This window comes from Symphalangus syndactylus, chromosome X, assembly GCF_028878055.3.
Source record: "Symphalangus syndactylus isolate Jambi chromosome X, NHGRI_mSymSyn1-v2.1_pri, whole genome shotgun sequence".
In the NCBI taxonomy this organism is placed as follows: domain Eukaryota; kingdom Metazoa; phylum Chordata; class Mammalia; order Primates; family Hylobatidae; genus Symphalangus; species Symphalangus syndactylus.
Genome location: NC_072447.2, coordinates 70544310 through 70553067, shown reverse-complemented (window position 1 = coordinate 70553067; position 8758 = coordinate 70544310). Strand labels below are relative to the sequence as shown.

Sequence of the window (8758 nt, the reverse complement as noted above, 5' to 3'; positions counted from 1 at the left end):
ATCTTCAACATAATACTAGCAATCAAATCTAGCAGTGCATCAGAAAGCTAATCCACCATAATCAGGTAGACTTTACCACTGAGCATGCAAGATTGGTTCACCATATGCACATCATTAAATATGATTCATCACATAAACAGGACTAAAAACAAAACCAGATGATTATCTCAATAGATACAGAAAAGGCTTTTGATAAAAATTCAACATTCCTTCATATTTAAAAGCCTTCAATAAACTAAGCTTTGAAGGAACATACTCTAAAATAATAAGAGCCATCTACAACAAACCCACAGCCAACATCATACTGAATGGGGAATAGTTGGAAGTATTTTCCTTGAAAACTGGAACAAGACAAGGATGCCTACTCCCACCACACCTATTCAACATAGTATTGGATTTCCTGGCCAGAGCAATGAGGCATGAGAGAGAAACAACAGGCATCCAAACAAGAAGAGAGAAAGTCAAACTATCCCTGTTTGCAGACAATATGATTCTGTATCTAGAAAACTCCATAGCCTCTGCCCCGAAACTCCTTGAGTTGATAATCAACTTCAGTAAAGTTTCAGGATACAAGATCAATGTACAAAAATTAGTAGCATTCCTATACACTAACAGCACCCAAGCCAAGAGGCAAATCAGGAACACAATCCCATTCACAATTGCTACAAAATAATAAAAAACTTACGAATACAGCTAACTAGCGAGGTGAAATATCTCTACTATGAGAATTAAAAAACACTCCTCAAAAAAATCAGAGATGACCCAAACAATTGGAAGAACATTCCGTGTTCATGGAAGAGAAGAATCAATATTGCTAAACTGGCCATACACCTCAAAACAATTTACAGATTCAATTTTATTCTTATCAAACTACCAATGACATTCTACACAGAAATGGAAATAACTACTCAAAAATTCATATGGAGCTAATAAAAGAGCCTGAATACACAAGGCAATCCTAGGCAAAAAGAGCAAAGCTGAAGGAATCACATTGACCGACTTCAAATTGTACTACAAGGATACAGTAATCAAAACAGCATGGAACTGATACCAAAACAGACACATAGACCAATTGAACAGAATAGTGAGCACAGAAATAAAGCCACATACCTACAATCATTGGATCTTTGACAAATCTGACAGAAACAAGCAAGAGGGAAAAGAATCCCTATTAAATTAATGGTGCTGCAATAACTGATTAGCCATATGAAGAAGACTGAAACTAGACTTATGCCATATATAAAATGCATATGCCAGAAAGCTGAGGCAGGAGAATCACTTGAACCCAGGAGGTGGAGGTTGCAGTGAGCCGAGATCACACTACTGCACTCCAGCCTAGCAACAGAGTGAGACTCTGTTGCAAAAATAAATAAATAAATAAATATCAACTCAAGGTGGATTAAAGACCAAAATGTGAAACTCTAAAACTATAAAAACCCTGGAAGATACCCTAGGATATACCATTTTGGACATAGGAACTGACAAAGATTTTTTGAAAAAAACACCAAAAGCAAAAGTTGACAAATAAGACCTAATTAAACTAAAGAACTTCTGCACAGCAAAAGAAACTATCAACAGAGTAAATAGGCAACCTGCAGAATGGAAGAAAATATTTGCAAACTGTATATGCGACAAAGGCTAATATACAAAATCTACAACGAACTTAAATGTACAAGCAAAAATTAAACAACCCACCTCACTAAAAAGTGGGCAAAGGACATAAACCTACACGTTTCAAAAGAAGACATACAAGCATATACATACAAGCCAACAAGCATATGAAAAAAATGCTCATCATGACTAATCATTAGAGAAATGCAAACCAAAGCAGAAATGAGATAATATCTCACACTAGTCAGAATAGCTATTATTAAAAAGTTAAAAAATCACAGATGCTGGTGAGATTGTGGACAAAAGGGAACGCTTATACACTGCTGATGGGAGTGTAAATTAGGTCAACCATTGTGGAAAGCAGTGTGGTGATTCCTCAAGGAATGAAAAACAGAACTACCATTTCACCCAGCAATCCCACTACTGGATATAAACCCAAATAAACATGAATCTTTCCACCACGAAAACACATGCAAGCATGTGTTCATTGTAGCTCTATTCACAATAGCAAAGGCATGAAATCAGCCTAAATGCTCATCTACTGCAGACTGTATAAAGAAAATGTGGTACATATACACGACGGAATACTAAGCATCCATTAAAAAAAAAATGAAATCATGTCCTTTTCAGGAACATGAATGGAATCAGAGGCCATTATCCTTAGCAAACTAACACAGGAACAGAAAACCAAACCTAAGTTTTCACTTATAATTGGGAACTAAATAATGATAACCCATGGGCAGAAAGAGGGGAGCAACACACTGTGAGGCCTGCCTGAAGGAGGAGGGTGGGAGGAGAAAAAGGTCCAGGGGAAAAAATACTTTGCGTACTGTGCTTAGTACCCAGACAACAAAACAATCTGTACATATTGATGGGATGTATCTCAAAATAATAAGAGCCATCTATGACAAACACACAGCCAATATCATACTGAATGGGCACAAACTGGAAGTATTCCCTTTGAAAACTGGCACAAGACAGGGATGCCCTCTCTCACCACTCCTATTCAACATAGTGTTGGAAGTTCTGGCCAGGGCAATCAGGCAGGAGAAAGAAATAGAGGATATTCAATTAGGAAAAGAGGAAGTCAAATTGTCCCTGTTTGCAGATGACATGATTGTATATTTAGAAAACCCTGTCATCTCAGCCCAAAATCTCCTTAAGCTGATAAGCAACTTCAGCAAAGTCTCAGGATACAAAATCAGTGTACAAAAATCACAAGCATTCTTATACATCAATAACAGACAAACAGTGAGCCAAATCATGAGTGAACTCCCATTCACAATTGCTTCAAAGGGAATAAAATACCTAGGAATCCAACTTACAAGGGATGTGAAGGACCTCCTCAAGCAGAACTACAAACCACTGCTCAATGAAATAAAAGAGGACACAAACAAATGGAAGAACATTCCATGTTCACAGATAGGAAGAATCAATATCGTGAAAATGGCCATACTGCCCAAGGTAATTTATAGATTCAATGCCATCCCCATCAAGCTACCAATGACTTTCTTCAGAGAATTGGAAAAAACTACTTCAAAGTTCATATGGAGCTAAAAAAGAGCCCGCATTGCCAAGTTAATCCTAAGCCAAAAGAACAAAGCTGGAGGCATCACACTACCTGACTTCAAACTATACTACAAGGCTACAGTAACCAAAACAGCATTGTACTTGTACTAAAACAGAGATATAGACCAATGGAACAGAACAGAGCCCTCAGAAATAATGCCGCATATCTACAACCATCTTATCTTTGACAAACCTGACAAAACCAAGAAATGGGGAAAGGATTCCCTATTTAATAAATGGTGCTGGGGAAACTGGCTAGCCATATGTAGAAAGCTGAAACTGGGTCCCTTCCTTACACCTTATACAAAAATTAACTCAAGATGGATTAAAGACTTAAATGTTAGACCTGAAACCATAAAAACCCTAGAAGAAAACCTAGGCAATACCACTCAGGACCTAGGCATGGGCAATGACTTCATGTCTAAAACACCAAAAGCAATGGTAACAAAAGCCAAAATTGACAAATGGGATCTAATTAAACTAAAGAGCTTCTGCACAGCAAAAGAAACTACCATCAGAGCGAACAGGCAGCCTACAGAATGGGAGAAAATTTTTGCAATCTACTCATCTGACAAAGAGCTAATATCCAGATTCTACAATGAACTCCAAAATATTTACAAGAAAAAAACAAACAACCCTATCAAAAAGTGGGCGAAGGATATGAACAGACACTTCTCAAAAGAAGACATTTATGCAGCCAAAACACACATGAAAAAATTCTCATCATCACTGGCCATCAGACAAATGCAAATCAAAACCGCAATGAGATACCATCTCACACCAGTTAGAATGGTGATCATTAAAATGTCAGGAAACAACAGGTGCTGGAGAGAATGTGGAGAAACAGAGAAACAGGAACACTTTTACACTGTTGGTGGGACTGTAAACTAGTTCAACCATTGTGGAAGTCAGTGTGGCGATTTCTCAGGGATCTAGAACTAGAAATACCATTTGACCCAGCCATCCCATTACTGGGTATATACCCAAAGGATTATAAGTCATGCTGCTATAAAGACATGTGCACACATATGTTTATTGCAGCACTATTCACAATAGCAAAGACTTGGAACCAAGCCAAATGTCCAGCAATGATAGACTGGATTAAGAAAATGTGACACATATACACCATGGAATACTATGCAGCCATAAAAAAGGATGAGTTCATGTCCTTTGTAGGGACATGGATGAAGCTGGAAACCATCATTCTCAGCAAACTATCGCAAGGACAAAAAACCAAACACCGCATGTCCTCACTCATAGGTGGGAATTGAACAATGAGAACACATGGACATAGGAAGGGGAACATCACACACCAGGGCCTGTTGTGGGGTGGAGGGAGGGGGGAGGGATAGCATTAGGAGATATACCTAATATTAAATGACGAGTTAATGGGTACAGCACACCAACATGGCACATGTATACATATGTAACAAACCTGCACGTTGTACACATGTACCATAAAATTTAAAGTATAATAAAAAAAAATCTGTACACTAAAACTCCAAGTCCTGAGTTTACCCATATAAAAAACCTGAACCTAAAATAAAAGTTAAAACATTCAAATATAAATAAGTAAATAAATAAAATGACAAACCCACAGCTAACACCATATTGAATAAGGAAAAGTTGAATGCTTTTTCTTTTCTAAAATCCAAGAGAAGACAAGGATGTCCATTCTCTCCACTTCTACTCAACGTGGTACTGGGAGTTGTAGGTAGAACAATTACACAAGAGAAAGAAATAAAGGTCATTCAAATTGGACAGGAGGAGGTCCTTTTCTGCAATAACATGATCTGATATGTATAAAACCCTATAGACTCAACCAAAGAAAAATAATTAGTAGTATTGATAAATGAATTCAGTAAAACCTCAAGTTACAAATTTAATGTAAAATAATTAGTAATGTTTCTGTACAGCAACAGCAAACTATCTGAAAAAGAAATCAAGAAATCTATCCCTTTTACAATAGCTACAAAAATTTAAAAAATTTCAAAAAATACCTAGAAATAAATTTAACCAAGGAGGTGAAAGATCTCTACAGTAAAAAATAATAAAACATGGATGAAAGAAATTGAAGAGGATACTAATAAATGTAAAGTCAACCCATGCTCATAGATTTGTAGAGTTAATGTTGTTAAAATGTCCGTACTACCCAAAGTAATGTACAGATACAATGCAATCTCTATCAAAATACTAAGGACTTTCCTCACAGAAGTAAAATATACATGTTTTTTAATATATAAAATGTATATATAAATATAATATATAATATGTATATTATATATGATTATAATTATATATATGATTATATACTATTAATATTATTAATGTTATATATTATTATATATTGTATATAAATATATATATCCTAAATTTGTACAGAACCACGTGATTCCAAATAGCCAAAGCAATCTGGAGCACAAAGAACAAAGCTAGATGCATTACACTACCTGGCTTTTAAATTTTCTACAAAGCAATGGTAAACAAAATAGCATAGTACTGACATGAAGACAGATCCATAGACTGATGGAGGAGAATAGAGACCCCAAAAATGAATCCATACAATTATAGTCAACTAGTTTTTGACATATGTACCAAGAACACACATTGGGGAACGGAAAGTCTCTGCAATAAATGGTGCTGGTAAAACTGAATATCCACAAGCAGAAGAAAGAAACTAGGTGCTTATCTCTCCCAACATATAAAAATCAACTCAAAATGGACTAAAGACTTGAATATAAAACATGAAACTAAGAAGATCCTTGAAGAAAACACAGGGAAAACAATTCATGATATTGGTCTGGGAAAGAATTTTTCAAATAAGACCTCAAAAGCACAAACAACCAAAGCTAAAATAGATGAATGGGATAACATCAAGCCAAAAAGTTTTACATCTTAAAGGAAACAATGGAATGAAGAAATAACCTACAAAATGAAGAAATATTCACAAACTGTGCATCTGACAAGAGATTAATATGAAACTATGTGATCAATTCAAGCAACTCAATAGGAAACACACAAATAATCCAATAAAAACATGGGCAAAGGTTTCGAATAGATATTTCTTAAAAGGAGTCACACAAATGGGCAGCAAATATGTGACAAAAGGCTCAACATCACTAAGCACCAGGGAAATGCAAATCAACACCACAGTGAGCTGTCCCCTCATCCCAGTTAGAATAGTTATTATTTAAAAAAATAAGATAAAAAGACAAGAAATTGGCCAGTCATGGTGGCTCACGCCTGTAATCCCAGCATTTTGGAGGCCACGGAGGGCAGATCACTTAATGCCAGGAATTCAAGAACAGCCTGGCCAACATGATGAAACCCCATCTCTACTAAAAATACAAAAAATTAGCTGGGCATGGTGGCGCATGCCTGTGGTCCCAGCTACTCAGGAGGTTGAGGCACGAGAATTACTTGAACTGGGGAGGCAGAGTTTGCAGTGAACCGAGTTTGCACCACTGCACTCCAGCCTGGGTGCCAGAGCAAGGCTCTGCCCAAAAAAAAAAAAAAAAAAAAAAGACAAGAAATAATATATGCTGATAAGGATGTGGAGAAAAGCGAACCGTTATACACTGCTATACACTTGGTGTACTACTATATTATCCAGCAATCCCACTGCTGGATCCCCCTCCCCCCAAAAAATGAAATCAACATATCAAAGAGTTCAGATCCCCATGTTTATTGCAACACTATTTGCAAATGGCATACCAAAAGGCTGGACCATTGGTAGTGTCCCAAGAATTGGGTTCTGACCATTGAGCAGAGAAACCAAGTCCTCTTTTTATTTCTGCATAGCTGGTTCAGAGGCTGAACAGACACAGGAGCCAGTGAACACCATCAGTTTTCAGCTTAGCCAATCCTTCACTGAGGCAAGCCTAGATATTTAGGGAAACCTCTGTAAACAGGGTCCAATTGAACTAGTAGTGTTGTTTCAAGCAGGAGAGTAAAAGGTTAAGTTTCCCCCAGAGAGATAGTTGCCACTCTTATATATAAAGCAGAGATGCAGAAGAAATTCGAGTTGATGCCATCGCCCACCCACCAACCCACCCCCACATTTCCGCCCTGAGACTAGGATCCCAGCGCCAGGGACCCAGACCCTGGGATTGATCACACAAAGCCGTGATCCGGAGAGTGCGCCGGGGATGAGATGGAATCTTGGGGCCGCTCAAGAGCTTGGGGCAGGAACCATGCATCCATTGTCCATCGTGACTGCATGTGGAGCGGCGATTTGGCCTGGAAACAGCTGTAGAGAGCGGGGAGAGACTGGCTCGCCACTGGCGCGCCCTGGGGGAACCCGCCCAAGGTGCCCTCCTCCCCAGATTGCCCTCCCAGCCTCGAAGACGACAACCCAGCGCCCACTGCTCCTTGGACTCTGGGCAAGTCCAAGACTCAGGCCTGCTCCAGGTTTGAGAGCCCAAACAATTCAGAAGATGAGGAAGTTGACCTTGTGACGGTAGAGAAGAGGCAGACTGGGTATACAGAAGTCAATCACCATCATGGCTCGAGTCGACCGTCTGAACCCCTGCATGAAACACTTCCACACTTCCATCCACCAGCAACAACACAACTGCGCTGCCCGTATTTCTCCAGAAAGCTGCTCCAGCTGTAAGAAGAGGCTCCAGAAAGGGGTCTCCAAGAAGAGGTTCTGGAGGGAGATGCTCCAGGGGAAACAGAAGATGAGGAGGATGAGGGGATCGTGAGCCCCTCACCTATAGAAAGCACGGCTGCCCAGTGTTGCCAGTTCTGACACTGAGGATGTGACCAAGAGGAAGGACCACAACTTCCTGCAGCACAAGAGGTGGAATGACCTGCGCGTTCTCAGTTCTTGACCCTGAGGGACCAGGTACCCACCTTGGCCAGCTGGTCTAAGGTCCCCACGGTATTGATACTAAGCAAGGCCTTGGGATACTTGCAAGACCTGGCGTGAACCGAGAAAAAGATGTCTATGGAGAAAAGGCAGCTCCGACGCAGGCAACAGCAATTGCAGAAATGAATTGCGTACCTCAGTGGCTACTAACTGACCAAAAAGCCTGACTGTTCTATCTTACAAAGACACAAGTTTATTTTTTGACCTCCCTTTCCCCTTTAGTAATTTTCACATTTTGGTTATGACGGGACAGTCTCTGCAGTACGTCCCAGAATGCATTGCAGCCGGTACACACAGAATAAGGGCTTGCATTCTTGGAAACCTTGAAACCCAGCTCTTTCTCTCCCCTGACTCACGCTATGTCTTCTCTGGCACCTTTGGCTTCTCAGCAGGTAGCTGACTGAGGAGATTTGGGGTCTGTTTACCCCACTAGTTCCGAAGAAAAGGCTGACAGATACTGTGCAACAGGTGGTGTATATTGTCGGGGGCTCCAGCCTGCATGAAATCTCACACTCCGCATGAGCCTTAGGCTAGGAAAGAATGCTCCCTGGTATCTCTAGGGTCATGCAAGGACAGCTGGGCCTTGGCAGCGCTCTCCCTGTGACTTTTTTTTCCAGGAGACACACAAGCTGTCTTGGGTGATGACAAGCTTGAAGATTTGATCAACATGACCATTGCTTCACTGTCAGACACTTTATAGTATCT

General features: G+C 39.7%; 1 pseudogene; it reads left to right on the top strand.

Annotated features, from left to right (window-relative positions):
• The first annotated feature begins 7330 nt into the window (after positions 1 to 7330).
• Positions 7331 to 8203, top strand: LOC129476440 (protein L-Myc-like; annotated as a pseudogene).
• The last annotated feature ends 555 nt before the right edge of the window (positions 8204 to 8758 follow it).